This window comes from Accipiter gentilis, chromosome 25 (assembly GCF_929443795.1).
Source record: "Accipiter gentilis chromosome 25, bAccGen1.1, whole genome shotgun sequence".
Classification (NCBI taxonomy): Eukaryota; Metazoa; Chordata; class Aves; order Accipitriformes; family Accipitridae; genus Astur; species Astur gentilis.
In genome coordinates, this window is record NC_064904.1 from 20,835,796 (window position 1) to 20,852,811 (window position 17,016).

Genomic DNA, 17,016 nt, shown 5'->3' on the forward strand with positions numbered 1-17,016 from the left:
GCATTTTCTGAGGTCTCCAGCCGCTTAAAGGTTGCAGTACGGTAGGCATGAAGAGAGTTGGGCAAAGAAATGCTTGTTGAGTGTGCCAAAGGCCTGGAGATGAGCCTTCTGGTTCTCTCTAAGGGTATTAAAAAGTGTCTGGGTGCTGTTGTGCTCTTCAGGCTGGTTTTGGAGCAGCTCTGCTGAAGCTACACTTCTGTGAGATTACTGATTGTGCCTGAAATGGCAAATGGGCTCATCCCTCCCAGATGACTGCTCTGTGTCTAGTTTGGGCATCCCTAATAGCCTTTTTTTGTCCCACAGGCTATTAAACAGAACAAGATGAGCTGGTGAGGAGGGAATGGGGACAAACCTACAGGCTGGCCTGGTGGCTGGAGTGTTTATCCTGTGTGGTGGTGAAGCCTCCACCGAAGCAAAGAGGGTACTGTACCCTTGTCCTTCGTAAGTGCTGCTGTACCTTCCCGTCACAGAGCCTGTTCTGGTTTCTGTGGTGATGGAAGCAGAGTGTGAGCTCAGCACTGAGCTGCTGGAAGCACTTAAGTGCCCGACATCACAACTTTTGGCCTTCTGTGAGCTTTAATGTCAAACTTCCTGCGAGGAACCTCTGGGGACAAGCGGCAGCTGAGCAGGGGTTTGAAGTGTGTTTGCAGGGAAAGCTGAAGGGCTGTGGGGATAATGCTGTGGGTTGGCAGTAACAGCATGGAGCTCGGCGAGCTGCTTTTTTCCCTGCTGGCTGGGTAAACTTGTGCTGAGCTGTGTGCTGCTGTGATCAGTTGGCAATGGTGGTTTAGGAATTATCTGAAGCTAATGAAACTTGGAAAAATACCTGCTAAGTAACACAAAACAAATGTGAGTTAAAGCAGCTAGCTGGGTTAATACCTACATCAGGGGGGAAAATGTGTTGTTCTTGTCCTAACAGCTGCTGCCATGGCTTCATTTCAAGGTGGCAAAACCCACAGCTAGCTCCAGGGAAAGGATAGCTAATCCTGGGACACTAAATAAGATAAATTAATAAAGCCTGATACAAAAATGAAAAGGTAACTGTATGGGGCTGTTTTGCTCAGAGGATTTCCATCTTCCCTTTGCCTTGAGGCAATATTAGACTGAGGAGACTTCTGCAAGGGTTTCTGCATTCTGGTAATGCATCATTTCTCAAAATGTCATGCAGACCGTTATGTGTGGAAGCGCTGGCCAGCTGTGGCATGCCTGCTGTAGTCTGGGAGGATGACGGTGAGCAAACAGCTCTTTTTGGCAGCTCCTGCAACCAAAGCCAGCCCTGCATGGCACACAGGGATGCAGATTTGGGCTCGCTTGGGGAGCTCTGACTGGTGCTGATCGAGGCTTGGTGCTGGTCTGGGGAAGGGTCAGCCTTGCTGCAGCTGGAGGACGCTGTTGGTCCTGTTCTCTCTGAGAAATGGTTAGATTGCTGGAAACCTCAGTGTGAAGGTGAGCTTCTACACAAAATAAATAAATATTTAGTTCCTCTGGTGATTCCCCCCCCCCCCCCCCAATTTCTGCTGATACAGAGTTGAATCCTATGGGGTTCGTTTGTTTGGCGTCAGTGTGATTCTGGAAAAACCAGAAAGCACTAATTGCCTTTCTAACTAGTTACTGAATTTCTTATGTTAGGGGGACTGTCATGGGAAGAGTAAGTCTTTTGCTCTTAAGCATTATTTTAACCCATGTTACAATCTGATTTGTTCTTTTTCAAGGAAGTGAGTAAACCAGTCAGCTTTGCTGCTGGCTGCTCCCGATCCCCAGCAGAGAATGGGGAGCTGTGGTGCAAAAGCTGGTTTCTCAGCAGCTGGTGAGAATTGCTGTGAACGCTGCTGGGGAGCTGCTGAGACGGAGGAGCTGGTAGCACTTGGTTAAGCTGTTGCTTGGGCTCTATGGAGGAGGATAACTGGGCAGAAGCATGAAATTCAAGGAGTGGATGTGACGCCAGCTTTGTATTTGAGAGATTTCGGCTTCTCCCCTGGCAAGGAGGCTGTGATCCACACCCTGCAATTGTGCAGTGCCTCTGCCTGCGCCGGGGAGCAGTTGCAAATGCGTTAATAATCTGGCTGCTGTGTCCAGAGAAGCAAATTCCCTCTGTGTGCTGAGCTGTGCTGTGTGGGGCAGCACCCTGACACCAGGGAGAAATCAGATGACTTGCACCAAGAGTTTGTGTTAAAAGATGGCAGGTCGCTGCGATTGCCAACGCCTGACCTGATAACCAGTCATGCCTCTTCTTGCTATGAAAGATGCTTCTAATTTTTACTCCACGCTTTTCTACATACCTCATAATAACTGACCGTAGTGTAAAATTTCAGCTAAACACAAAATCAGCAAAGATGCAAAATGGGAGGGGAGGGTTTTTGTAATTTTTACTGCTGGACTCTGCACAGAGCTGTGTTCAACTTGCCTCCTGCTACCTATTAGAGGTGCACAGCTGTGCTCATGGTGCTTCCCGGAGGGAAATGTTTTCTGTCCCCATCAACGTTTTGGTGACAGGAGGGTGCCCCCATGCTGGATACCAGCCTGAGAGCTTTGCAAATGGCAGCAGTATCAGAATTATTTGGACACTTGGAGCTGCAAAGACATTCAAGTCTTGTGGGGAGTTGTGGATATCTGTCCCTTTTTCCTGAGAAAAGCTCCTTTCTGATGGTAAAATGGCTTTGGGGGCACCTTTTTTTCTCTGCCCTGTGTGGCTGCTGTTGCAGGGCAGTGAACTGTGCTGCTCTAAAGCAGCTGAGGATCTGGTCACAAGAGCTAAGTGACAGAGCATGTTAACTATGTGATGAAAACAAGAACAATAAACCCCCCCACCCCTGTCTGTACCAAATAGCTAGGGATGGCAATTGAAAAGCAGCTTCCTGCTTGAAAACAAAGCTAAAATATGTTTTTAAATTACGTTGTATGCATTAAAATACCTGAATCGTCACCTTGTAATTTTGTAAATGCTTTAGATGTTCTTGCCTTTCTTCTATTCTATTCTTCCCGTCTTTTAAGGCTAGCGGGAAGGTGGTGTAGTACAAACTGTAATGCCTTTTTACATTATTGCTGCCTTAACTGGGTATTTATTGCCCAATATACAATGAAGACGAGGTGCCAAAGCCTTGAATTTCCTGAGCTCATTGTGAAAATTGCATTTTGTTTCTTCCTAAAGCTGATGGTTACAGATTCTGAAGGTGCACAGATGTGAAGCTCAAACTTATTTGGAAGCAAAATGATTTATAAAGAGCTGCTGATTCCCCTAAAGAACAGGTAAGATCAAAATACTCTTAAAGGACTTTGCATTAATAGCAAACAACTAATGCATGTTTTCCTGTAGGGAAATAACATTGCCTACCTGGAGCCAAGTAAAAGATAGTGATGCCTTAGCTTTCAAAGAGATGAACCTCTAATTGCTAATAGAGTTTATAGGGGATTTGGGCTGTTGATAAAACACTAAATTGCATTGGATTATGCACCAGATAAAATCTACGGTTGTCAGAGGCTCCAGGAGGAATTTGCAAGGCTTTGGGTAAAACACTGGCTTTTAAACTCATCCTGAGGCTAGAAAAATGAAGCTGTCTGACATGCTCAGATAGCAAAAAAGTGTAATTCCTTCAGGTAAGCTGTGACAGCGTGGGCCTTGTGAAAGCTTGTGTCTCATGATGACCCTTTTGCGTGCAGAGCTGGACTTCGACTTGCTGGTTTATGGCAGCAGGTGGCCTGTGGGACCAGACTGGGGATGATCTTCAGGCTGTTTTCCTACTTGCAGCGTCTCAAGGTGAGTGCCAAGCTCAGCAAGGTGGATCCCCACCACCTGGATCAGGATCTGGCTCCTTGCCCTTCTGCAAGCTGCCATGGGGTTCAATTCCCCGGTTGTGAAACTGGAATAACGATTTCTGCACCGTGAGATACGTTGAAGCAGGGACAGCAGCTTGTCCAGGGATGTGGATATTCCCAATATTGACATTACTGAATTCCTGCAAGGAGCAAGCTCTACCTGGGGCAGCTTGGAGGCTGCTCCCTGTCAGCTGCAGGTGATGCTCGGAGCAGAGTACACTGAGCTTAAAGCTGTTCATCGCTCCAGCCTCAAGCTGAGGGAAAGGGACCCAGGAGTTTTGCAGAGAAACAGGGTGTTTGGCAGTGGTTGCTTTCAGCAGGCACAAGGTAGGAGCTGCTGCTCCAAATGCAGCTTTCCGAGTGCCCCGGGCTCTTGTGTCTGCCAGACCGTCGGTCAGGTGGCACGAGGGTCAACCAGGAGAGATGCAAGGGGTGTCTGGTCCAGGTGTGGGATGAGGTCCAGTTACTGCCCTCGTGAAGGTGCTGTGGATGTGTTCCTCTATGATACGCCGGTGGGACATCCCACACCGGCTCTGCAGACCACCAGTGATGGCACTTGGTGATGCTCGGGTCTAATATCGGGCAGGCTTTCTCCAAGAGTGACTCTTTGTCTTACGCAAACTCTCCATCCACCTACCCCGCGGTCCATGTTGGGAAGAGGCTTGTGGCAGGGTACAGATTTCCAACTCCAAAGGTACGGGGGTTTCTGCCATTCCTGGACACGTGTGGCTTCAGCGTGTAGGTCTGAGCAGTACGTGCAAGAAAACGGCGTAGCAGCCTGTGTCTGAGTGTAGAAGCTAGATGGCACAGTCCGCCCGCATTTTCGCTGTTGTTTTGATGGCTTGGGTGAGACACGGTCCTGCAGCGTGGTGTGCTTGAGTGGCTGTGTCCAAAAATGCGCAACTTTTCTTGGTAAGCCGTAGAATGCAGGGCGTTTGTCCTGCGGGTGCCCCTTGCTTGCTTTCTTTTGAGAAAACTCTGTGTTTTGGATTCTTGCTACTGCACCAGTGCTGGGCAGCAGGATTGGGGGACAGCCCATAGCTCTGCCCCTCTCCTCGCTCCTGCTCGGGTCCTGTGTGACTGTGGTGGTGTCAGAGGTATGACATCAGAACTGAAATTCCAGAATTCCAGCTCTTGCCTTCCCTTCCCCCCCTCCCAGCTTTGGGCACAGTTTCACTGCCAGCCTCTGGTCCTGCACGTGCTGTCATTTTGGAGAGAAAGCTTAAAAACATACCCAAACTAGGAAAGTGCTTTTTATCCCTGGTCAGGTCATCTCTGACTTTCTCCAACTTAATGCTGAGCTCATCTGCTTCTTTACAAGGTTGTGCAGAGCTATCCCCATCTGAGATGGCACCACAGATACTCCTGAACTTGAGGGCATTTATTCATAAATATATCTTAGAAAAGTCTAACTTGCGTCTATGTGTCACTTCATGTGGCTAAAAGCAATATTGAGTGCTAGGATGATGCTCTCTGCTTAGGGCTCCTGCGCCTGCATCCAGCCGTCGCTCTGCTGGCACCGAAGCCACAGCGGATTTTGGTAAAACACGCAGATTTCTCACCCCTGATTTCTGCAGGTGGCCAACACCAAACAGGCTGGCTCCGCAGCAATGCTCACGTATCGCAGGCTCCTGGTTTACAATTTTGTTTGCTCCTTTGGTGCAGTCCTCTGCTAAACCTGGCCCATCCCAGCGTCTGGATGAGCCCCCCCCAGGCATGGGGGTGCAGTACCTGCCGTGCTGTCCGTGCAGCCACGCTTCTGCTCCGAGTGTTTAATAACGTGGCGGGATTAACATCTAGGAAACCCCAGGCAGATGGGATTTGGCTGGCTGTGCGGTGAGCAGGAGTGCTTCTAAATAAAACATTTTCAAAGACTGGCATTAGGCATTAGTGGCTGTCTAATTCGTGCTGCTTGTTGGGAGTGTGTGTTCATTGCAAACAATGTTTATTTATGGCATGTAAAAATCTATTTCAATCAAATAATTTCCATAACTGAATATTTATGCCAACATCCACTGAATGCTCCTTGACTAAACTGAAAACTATTTATTCAGTTATAAATGTTTACTTGTTTAGTGTTAAAACTGCTTTAAACAAACTTAAAAATCAAATTGATGTCTTCCCTGTTAGCAGGATTTCCACTGTATTCTACACATCAGTTTGCTGAGCAATGTGTAATATTTTATTATAATCTCAGCTCAAATAGCCTCTGTATATTTATACCCTCTAATGGCACCGATTGCCCAGAGAAGCTGTGGCTGCCCCATCCCTGGCAGTGTTCGAGGCCAGGTTGGATGGGGCTTTGGGCAACCTGGTCTGGTGGAAGGTGTCCCTGCCCATGGCAGGGGGTTGGAACTGGATGATCTTTGAGGTCCCTTCCAACCCAAACCATTGTAGGATTCTGTGATGATTCTGTGCTCAGAGTGCCAACTAGACTTGCAACAGGGCTGCTGCTGTTCTCAAATAGCTTGGTTTTACGAGACCAGATTAGTTAGAATAGCAATTTATTGCACCAAATGCTCAGCGTTAAGTCTTAAATAATATCGTGCTGAGTAAGCTCCAGGTCGCTGCCTTGTTGTTGATAGTGGAGTCCAGGAGACTCTTGGAATTAGGAAGAGTCTGGAAGCGTGAGTTTGGAAAATGTACTTACGCTCCGAGGGAGCCCATTGTATTTGCAGCTTGTGAAGCAGGTGATTTTATAAGCCTTGAAGGGAAACATGCACGTTTTCCATGCATGCTCCCCGTGGGACAGGCGGCATCGGGGTCGGCAGGCGAGCCACAGCCACTGTGGCACGTTGTGCCGTGAATCCCACGGTGGCTGAAAATCGCCCAGAGGCAGAGCATCACTCTGCACTTGCACGTGTATCTGTGTGCCCCTGCCTGTGATTTTGCAGGTGAGCTCTTGTTGGGACCTACTGGGGCTGTTTTGGGGTATGCGCAGTGTTTCTCCTTGCTTTTTTTGAGCAGTAGGGGAGGTAGGTGGTGGCAGGGATAGATATCAGGTCTGCTGCGTTTGCAGAGGAGTTGCACCCAGGTCAGGTCTGTGATTTTTTTTTTTTTTTTTTTTTTGGGGGGGGGAGGTAAAATTAAAATCAAAAAAAGGCTTTGTGGGGAGCAGAAAGGGGAGCTGAAATACTGAGGGGTGCCAGGGTGGGCGCCTGTCCCACCCCAGCCAGGGGTCCCCAGGACACGGCCACCCCACGGCGGTGACAGGCTCTGCACAGAGAGGGGTTGAAAGCCGAATGCTGATACCCACATTGCTGAGCAGGACTGAATGATTTAATTACTTGCGGGATACAAAACGAGTTACTCCTTATCTTGCATCACTTGAGAGGGTGATGCTGCCGTCCTCCCCCTCTCTGCAGCTTCAGCTGTCCAGCTTTATCCCGCAGCAATGCTGAGTCTCTGCCTTTGCAGCCTGCGGATTTTTATCATTTTCTTCTGGCACCAGATCGAAAGAGGCTTGTCAGGCGGTGATGGTGGCTTAAAGTTAGTATTTCATCAGAGTAAAGGCACGTGGGAGCGAGGGGCCCTTTTTTGCTGCACCAACAGCTCCTGCTTGCATTGGTGAGTAAAAACAGCTCCAAAAACACTGGTGTGATGCTTCCCCCAGCCCTCTGCCAGGAGGGGTTCGTAGGTGAGCTCTGCAAGGCGAAATTGGTGCCAAAGCCGGGGATTTCTTGGATGCGATCCGACAAAGAGTGTAGCTGAAGTCCTGCCTCTGGTTAAAGCTTCACGCTTTGCAGTGGGGGCTTTGCTTATTCAGCACACTCTCCTTGCCATGCTCGGCCTTGCTCTTCTCCGTCCTCCTCCTCCCGTGCCTGCAGTAACTGTGGAATTGGGATTTCGTACAGAAAACCTGAGAATTTCAACTAGGATTTCACATATGCTGTAGAAATCCCCTCCTAACCAAACACCTGGGATCCTAATGTGTCTGCAGTGCCTTCTGATGGCTTAATTACTTTTTGCTTCTCTGCTAAGTCCCCTGCAATGATAGGAAAAAGGTTACCTTGCTCAGAACAGCAGGTGAAAAACCCAGTAGTCAGCCCCTGCCTGGGGTCTTAGCTTTGCTCAGAACCACTTTTGGTTAGCTGATTTTCTTGAAGATCTAGGAACACAGATATATACTTTTTTGTGTGTGTGCAGGCATTGTTTATCACCGCTTTGATTGCATATACCCTGGGTAAGCACTGTACAAACCCTGGCAAATAAACGGTCTGTGACTTAGAAGAGCAGAAAATCCTCCGGAGTTATGCCCCGTGTTTATGGCATCTTGTCTGCAACACCGGTGTGCTTGCATGAGCTGTAAAACTCTGTTATGTTTCCCCTGCTCTTTCCCAGTGTTTGATGTAAGGTGTCACAGCAGCCGGTGGCACAAAATCGATGCCCGGCTCGGTTCTCCCAGGCATTCATCCCAGGATGTGGTGGGACTGCGCTCGGGGGCTTGGGACTGTGATGGGCTCTCGGGATTTGGGCTCCGATGGCTCGCCCTTCGAAAGACTTTGTGGGACAAAGTGGGTCCCATCAGCCTGGAAATTCTCAGGCAAATATTTTCAGGTCTGACTGTGCATCACTCATGGAGCTTATGATGGATTTCTTTGCCACGTTTTTGGGGAGCATTCGGGTTGGACTTGAATGATCATGAGCGGATGCTGATGTTCCCCCTATGCAAGGTAATACATAAAGCTATGGCTAATCAATATATTTCCTCTGATAGAAGCAGATTTAGTAGCAGGAAGGGAGATGGTATTTTAGGATCACACACATCCAGAAATATGTCCCTCCTCTTTTAGCTGGTGGTCAGGTTTGAAGTCCACCTTGGATGATTAGCGCAAACACGTGGCTGAAGATTTGGCTTCCACTTGCAATGATCAATTATCCCTCTGCAGCGAGGCGACGCTTGCTGAGACACCAGCTAAAACAGAGCAGCGCAGGGCATGTTCAATGGTTCCTCTCCTTTAACTAATTACTAGGCATAAAGCTGTATTCAATAGCAGTGATGAATGCAGTGAAGCACATTCATGTATTATTATCTGAGAGCTGAATGGGGAGTTTTGTAATATATACGTTCGCACGCTGCAGGCAGGACTTCCCAGGGGAGAAGTGAGGGCTTGCTGTTGCTGGAGGGGATGGAGAGCTGGATCAGGTTCTGCACCCATCAGCCACTGAACCGATCCCAAATGGACCTTGTCTCACCCAGCGTTTGCAGGGTCTGGTCCCTGCACGATGACCGTGCTTCCTTCTGCCCGTAACGGCAGTTACAGGAGCTAATGAAGAGAGGGGAGTTGGTCACCGCTTGCTTTTATTCCCCAAATGTCAGAGCTCCCGAAGCATATTCTGGCATTTAAAATGAATGACTGCAGAAGAGTCTTATCGGCACAGGGTTTTATGTGGCTCACAAAGTCCCATCTGTGCCGCTGGGCAGCTGGTCCCGTGTGTCCCTTCTGCTGTGGCAAAAAAACACAGGGATTTGTTTTAATCAGACTTGGGATGTGGGATCCTCCTGGGGATGGTGCAAAAATGGACCGTTACTCATAGGAACCTTCAGGCGCTTTCTGCTGGGTTGCTTGTTGCTGGTGAGAGGCTCAGACTTTGTTCTCAGATGATGGTTAAACCCCTTGTATTCCTCCGAAGCCAGACTGAAATGTGGCTGTCTGGTGAGTTTGCAATGTTTTTTCTTTCTGCTGCCCAGACATAGTCCTCTCTGGAGGAGCCTCAGCAGACTTTCCCTCTGGCTGTGCCTTTTACCATCCCTGTGCTGGAGAGACTTTCCCTCCCTGGAGGACAACTGGAGGATGCTTTGCTGGTGCTTTGGGTCTTTTTCCACCTGCAGACACCTGCTCCAGCATCGTGGTCCAGGTGAAACCTCCCATCTCAGTTTGCCTTCGGGTCCCTCTGGGGGCATGCTGCCTTTCACCGTCCCGTCCCCCCCCCCTCCCCCCGGGCACAGCTGCTGCAGCTGGGCTATAAACCAGATTGCTGGATGGATATGACCTTAAGAACTGAAATCAGCACCTTGCTCTGTCCCTCGTCCTCCTTGGGATATTTTGGGGTCATCCTCAGTCTTCAGCCCAAATCCCTCATCCATCCATGCCTGCCCTAACACTTGGCCATGGTCCCTGCTGCACCCACACCAGCCCTGATGTGTCTTTGTAATTTGATAGTTACACCTTTGATAGTTATATCTTTGCAACCAAGGGGAAAAGATAGTTTGAGTGAGTAGTCTTGTTTGCAGAAAGGTTGTCCCAAAAGTACCAGGGGGGTGGGTGAAAGGGATGCAGCAAAACCTCCCTCCCTGGAGGGCTGGCTCAGGCTGTGGATGTCCGTCCTGCTGCAAAACAAAAAAATTACCTTTTCTGGCTTGAGGACTGATCAAAGTGTTGGCTGAATACTCAGTTTCTGGGGTAAGGAATGGAGAACTGACAAATAACCATTGAATCTTTTATTACAGAGCAGCATCATTTTATCTTATCCCTGCCAGTGTCATATTTAAAAATATATATCAGAAAGATGACGTGTCTCTCCCACTTGCAGTTTTCTGCCTTAAAAGGTGTCCCTTCTCCTTCTGGAGGACTGCGGGTCTGAAAGCCCCGCAGAGCACTCTTGTAGTGTGGCCGCACGTAGGGTTCCCCATTTGCTTTCCCCCTTTACCAGTGACAGTGCCCTGGATTGCACTGTGAGGATCACATCCCAGACCTGCGCCTTGGGCTAGGGTGACAGAAAAGGGGATAAAAGACAGAAAATGTAAAAGCAAACATTATGTCTTTGATGTTTTTCTCCCAGAGGGCTGAGTGAATGGGCTGTAATTGGGATGGGAAGGGCTCTGAGCATCGAGAAGACATAAAATGGGCTGGTTTGGGGCTCTGAAATGGGACCTTGAGCTGTGACACATGGCTTTTGAGAACCTAAAATGGCTAAGACATCTTTTTCATTTATAGGTATGTGAACACACGCGTGTGTGTGTATTTTTCCTCCACCTCCCCTCTAGGCAGGTGCTAAGGACGTGATGACAGGCAAAATCTCCGGGTGACAGTGACTGGGGTGACCCCCTGGGTGACCAGCAAAGCATTTGCTCCCAGCCTTGTTGGCATGGATAGAACCGTTCAGTACTGTCTGCGGGAGGTAACTTTTAATTACTTTAAAATAAACACATATTTCTGGCTTTTTTGGCTTTGGTGAGTGGATTTCTTCTGTGCAGAGTGATGAAGCAAACCCAGTAAATAATGCTCTGCGGCGGAGGTAGCTAGATGGCTGCAACTGGAAAGGTCTCGGTGCGTCTGGAGGGAAAGGAATAGCTTGATTTATGATTTTAACAAGCATGGCTGGGTAGGGAATCATGCCTATATGGTTTTAAAGTCATGAAGAGATATTAATCAAAATTAAGGCTGCTCTAAGAAGGTAACCGAGCCAGTGGTCCGGTTCCTGGCTAATTGATTACACAACTAAAGCATAGTTGTCCCTACAGAGACAGTCGAAGGACAGCTTGGATGGGGGTCTCGGGCTTTAATGCCAGATGGGGAAGCAGAGGGTTGGAACAAAGGGCGTAATGAAGAATAACAGGAATCAGTTAGAGGGACTGTGCACTTGTCCCCATTGATTAGGCTGCATGTGAAGGGAGAAAATGATTAATAGAAACACGTAAATGAGAAGCAGCAGTGACATTTCTAGAGCTGCAGCCTGAAATCACACACTGCCAAAGGTTGGAGCCGCATGGACAGATAGTGAACATTGCCCTTGGAAAAGCGGTAGTTTTGGGGACAAAGCCTGGCCGTGTGCCTCTGGGACCAGTCCAGCCCAGCCGGGACTGAGCGTGTTAAAAGCCATGTTGCCAGCGTGCTGGCCCACCAGGTTGCTGCCTCCCCTTACTCCTGCGTTAATTGTCATTCTGATGGAAAATGCCTTAAAATGGCTGTGCAGGGTGGTGTTGGTGGAGCTGCCTCCCACCTGGCTGATGCTCCCCCAGGAGTTTTCCAAACTCCGCTTTCTGCTTGTCTGCACAAGGCGGTTGTGTTGTAGGGTGAAGCTCAGGCTCAAACCCTTTTCTTTTAGGGGAAAATTGCATCTGCATTTCTCTGCCTTGCCTCCGGCCAGGATGCATGCCATGCTTTGCCCAGTGCGGTTTGACATTGCATTGCTCTTGGTCTTTTCAACACAAGACATCTCTGGATGTTTCCCTGTGGTCTGGGAGGTACACGCGGAAAGCAGCGATGCCAAATGAACCTCCTTCCATGGCCCAAACTCTTGCAATGTTGCAATTATGCCAGGAGGTCTTATTGCAAATCTCCACGTCTTTTGGACCTGCTGAAAGGAGCTGGGTATAGATTAGTTGAGCTCCTTGTGAGGCTTCCCAGTGAATCCTCCAAATTTCTCCAGGCATGCTCAGGTGTTAAAAATTTCCATTGTTTCAGGCTTAGAAAAGTCAAGTTGGTGATCTTGTAGGATTAGCCACGGAGATCTGCGGATTTAAGAAGTTTCCAAAAGATATATAGGCTTGAGTCCTCACCCAAACCAAGCAAAACCCCTGCTAGTAAAATTTATTTGCACTTCATATTTAATGATGGCTACCCAGGACTCTAGGCTCCTGCACATAATGAGTTATGCAATTAAAGCTTAGCTGCACTGAAGCCACGTTTCCTACTCAAGGGTCCCCAAGCCCAGTGCCTGCAGCCAGATCCAAGGACTTTGGTAGCCTTTCTTTGGGGTGGCATGCTGGGAGCTGTGGCAAGGCTCCTGCCCAAATCTGACCCTGCGTCCTCTGTAAAAGTCTCTCAGATGCAAGCTCTGAGAGTGAGATGCTCCTGTCTTGCAAGAACGCTTGTCCTGGACTTTGCTCCCATTGTTTTTTTGCAGTGACGTCAGCTGAATGGTGGGCATTTCTCTGAATCTATGGGATGAATGGAGAGTGCTCAGAAACAGAGGTTGAAGGACAGCTGGAAATGCTTGCTTTCTGCCATTTCTGACAACGTCACATCTGCAAGGCGATACGGGTGCTCCTTGAGGTACGTCATCACTGCTTTTACACATGCAAACTAAGAAACCATGAGGACAAGTGAAAACCCAGGTGCTTAAACACCAGCTGGATAAGGCTTGCTGCTTTTCAGGCACTGAGCTCCTGCAGGTACATCTGCAGCTTCTCTGGTTGTTTGCAGTAGTTTTATTCCTCATACAGCACCGCGTAGAGTCATCTGTGCCTGATCCCTCCCAGCTGTAAATGGGACAATATCCATTGGTGATTTATCCTGCCTTTTCCTATTTTGGACCTCACCCTATTGCATACAGAGACATGGCTCTGTTCAGTGGGTCTGGTGATTTTGCCTCTCAAAAGCAGTGGTCTCAGTGACTTTGAAATGATGTCCCCCTTTTCCCTTCCTCTTCAATCATAGCACAGGCATAACTCAATGAGATCAATAGTGGCGGTCATGAAAATCAGAGAAGGATTGATCCTCCGTGTGCATCACAGAAAGAAATGCTGCATTTGCTCTGTTTTCTGCAGCTCAGCTTCCAGGCCCAGGTGTCCATCTTCCCAGAGAGATAACACCACGTACTTCAGTCTTTCTTTGCAAGAAAGCTGCTCTGACACCGGCTCCACAAAAGCCAATGGCAGCCTGATCCGGTAAATTTATCAGTCCCCAAACGAGCTGCAGTGCCTGTCCTCATGCACCTTTCTTCTCTGCCTGTTGGATAATGCAGAACACCAGGTATGCTCCAGCAGCACTCTCCCCTGAACAAACCCTCCTGCCAGACCCCATCCTCTGTCTGCCTTTAGCTCCTGATTATGGGGCAATTTCACGGTGCCGTTTGCGGTAGGAGCAGCTCTCTGGGTGTAACTGCTCATGCCCCGGCGCGGTGGTGGATCGGTGCCTTCTGCACTCCGTGAAATTCAGCCCCGAGCCAGAGCTGGAGCTGCAGCCAGAGTACATAAATCTGCGAAACACTTCATCGGCTGGTGTCTCGTATGAGGGTCTCGAGCTGTCTCTCCCTGCGGAGGACGATCTTACCTGCAGAAACGTCCAGCTCAGCAGGTGGCTAATTACCACCGTCAAAACTTTATAGGCAGTGCGCTCAGGGGTAAGTTCTTGTCAGGGCGTGAGAAATACAGTTTTGAAACAAATCTCATTTCAAAGCATCCATAACTTTTCTGAGCAAAAGCACAAGAGGGAGATAGGAATTGTTTAGGAGCCGAGAGCGGGATGGATGGTGACCACCTCAGGCTCAGTCCAAGAGCAACGCAGCGAGGATGCGCTGGGGTGAGCCACTGCTTGCTGCAGTCCTATCAATCTGCTGGGCACAAAGTACCAAATACCAAGAGATGACGCTCCCTCTGAGCGTGGGGGCTGGCTTCATACCTGCAGCCCCTCATTCTCATGCTCTCCCTGCTCCCAAAGGAGTTACCCACCTGCCAAAGGCGCTGGAGTAATTCTCCTTGTTAGAATAAATTATGAGGATCACAGCCAGCTGCTCACTTAATGCTAAAATCACAGGGAGATGAGACTGGCCACTTTGGTCCTCTCTGACCTTGAAAACCAAGCTGGCGAATGCAACCTTCCATTTCTTATTGCTCTCCGGGATTAGTGGGATGAGGTCAGCCTGTAGCACTAATTCACTTTGCTCTTAACTCATTTCATTACATTACAGGAGAGCATCGCACTTGGCGAGTGTAATCTTCAATGTTATTCTCCTCTTGTCTTTGCTTTTGTTATAAATTAAATAAGCTACTGTCATTTTCCAACTATAAAGATTGATTTTTTTTTTTGAACTATACTGGGGCAAGCGATGATAATTTATACATCTTAAAGTTGTTCACTTAGTTGTCTCTCTAGCTGGTTATTTTGTTGGACCTTGAGCTGGCTGCTTTTTCCTTTTGCCATGCTCTCAGGTGGCAGGCTCTTGGGAAAGAGATGTTAAGTCTTCTCTTGGAAAAGAGACGTTAAGTCTTCATACGTCCTGTTGTGAGGAGCACGGACAGACCTGAGATGGACACTGGGCTCCTGTGAATACCAAAATGAGCGCTCGTGTCAGTAGGCTGCACTGTCCCTTCCAGGGAAATGTCAAGGCTTGCTTGCATGTGATGCTGGTGTATGTCTGTGCTGTGTTGGCTGCATGGTTGGGCTGTCTCATCCCCACTGCGAGCAAAGAGAACGCAACGTAGGTCCTTGACCAAAACGCAGCGTCCAAAACCAACCCAAACTGAGCAGAAGCCATCTTCCAAACTAAATGTTGAAGTTGGGTATGTGTGACACACAGATTCCCTGGCAGTATTCGAAGCATGACAATAATCCACAAGGACATACCTTGGATTTAAAGCCTGGCTGCTGGTTTTAAAATTGAGCTCTTCCACAAAAGTGGTACCGAAAGCTGTTTTTGGTTGTGAGCGACAGGGTCCGGCATCCACCCGTCCTCAGATGTACCTCTGCTTTGAGCTGCTCCCAAGACAAATGTGTCTGAGAGGGTTTACTGCTCAGACTCTTGAGCAGATGGTGGTGCCTCCTAAACCAGACTGAGGTGGCCCCAGTGCTGTGATCTTTTGGCCATGGTAACTAGTAATGCGCTAGAGCGGTGGCCATGAACTTGCATTGCTGATCACCTATGACAAATCACATGCCGTTAAGGTTTTTTTCTTCTTTCTGAAGAAGCAGTAGCTTCAGTTCTCTTCTTGCCATGTTATGCATAATCCATATAGCTGATGGACATGTGCTGGTTCAGGAGTTGCTCTGTCTTAGTGTGTTGCAGAAAGACAATTAACAGACTAACTCATGTCCAGTGGGTGCAAACCCCCACCTGGCAGGTTGTCAGCTGAGAAATACAAGAACTGCAAGGGATTAGAAACTGGAATTTTTTATTTTCATAGGTATAATAGAAGGCGAAATAAGTGATTGGAAAAGTGGAATTTCTAGACTTGGCCTAGCTGCAAGGGGAGGGTTGGTTTAATGAAGGTGAAAAGCCAATTGGTTGAAAGTCACTGTGGAATGAAAGAAAGAAGAGCCCAAACTAAAAATGATGTATTTCCAAGAGACAAAGCACAGTGGCTGTAGGGAATGGCAGGTGGGACCTTCTGGGGAAGATGCTAAGGAGTATGGGCAACTCCTCAAAGAAATTTTCGTTGGTCTTAGTAAAAAAAGAGGTGTATATGAAGTAGACAATAAGCCTGATTACTAAAAATCAGCAAAAAAGAATGATGAAAACAAATGGTGACAAAATTTGAAAGGCTGAAACACAAACCAAGGGACACAGGGGGGAAGTGGTCACCAGGTGCACCAGGTAGAAGATAGCCCCACCATGCTGGCATCAGCCTGGGAGGTGCAGGGGAACCAGATTGCAAAATGAATGTGGAACTAAACTACCTAAAAAAATGGTCCGAGAAAACCAGAATGGCCGTCAGTGAGGGAAGCACCTGGTTTCACCGTCCAGCAGGAGCAATCAGCAGAAGAAACGTAGGGTGGGGAAGGACCAGGGAGCAGATCTGGGGAAGGGGGCTCGGGGTGAGTCCCCTCATGGGTGTGGGTCGCCTGTGCCAGGCTCCTGTGGAAGACCCACATGCTGCACCGGGTGTAGAAACAGGAATTAAGTCCTTAAGTTTGCTCAGCAGTGCTGGTTTTATTTATGCATTTGTACTGACGGAATTAAAAAAGAAAGAAAGAAGCGCCTGGGGTAGATGGCCAGGGAGACTGTGACCTCTTCGTCACTGAAGGTTTTTAAGACAGGTCAGACAAGTATCTCCTGGGAATAATTTGATGAAGTTGATTGTGGCCGGGGAAGTGGATGAGCTCAGTAATTTCTTGATCACCTTCAGCCCTATAGATCTCTCTAGTTTTTTTCAACATTTATAGCATAACGCTGTTCACAAGGCTGAAATCCCCTACCCCCGGCACGCGATTAATTTCCCAACAATACTTTAAAGCATCACGTTAAGGCATCATAAAGACATTGTGCTTTTAGAAACAATTATTCGATCGCTCCGCCAATGCCTCATTGCAGCCGTCCTAATGAACGATGAAACTTTATTGTGTTTAGAGATGTAGTACGTGGCACCGGCGGCCGCCGTCGCTGGGCTGGGAGACGGAAAAAGCACATCAGCGTCTCGGCGCAAGGCTTCTCCTTGTCACGAAGCCTGTCCTCTGATTTGGGGAGTGCAAATTGCATTTTAACAGATATAACCTACAGAAAAAATATTATCAACAAAGGGAAAGAAGATTAACTGCTTGC

General features: G+C 48.3%; 1 long non-coding RNA gene across 2 annotated transcripts; it reads left to right on the top strand.

Annotated features, from left to right (window-relative positions):
• The first annotated feature begins 1,528 nt into the window (after window positions 1-1,528).
• LOC126050580 (uncharacterized) lies at window positions 1,529-14,578 on the top strand. 2 transcript variants are annotated; one of them, XR_007509597.1, is made up of 5 exons: window positions 1,529-3,246; window positions 3,658-3,754; window positions 12,664-12,812; window positions 13,307-13,511; window positions 13,621-14,578. It is a non-coding gene; the product is annotated as an uncharacterized LOC126050580 (long non-coding RNA). The 2 variants fall into 2 exon arrangements; XR_007509596.1 differs by having other exon boundaries at window positions 1,529-2,162; window positions 3,149-3,246; window positions 13,307-14,578.
• The last annotated feature ends 2,438 nt before the right edge of the window (window positions 14,579-17,016 follow it).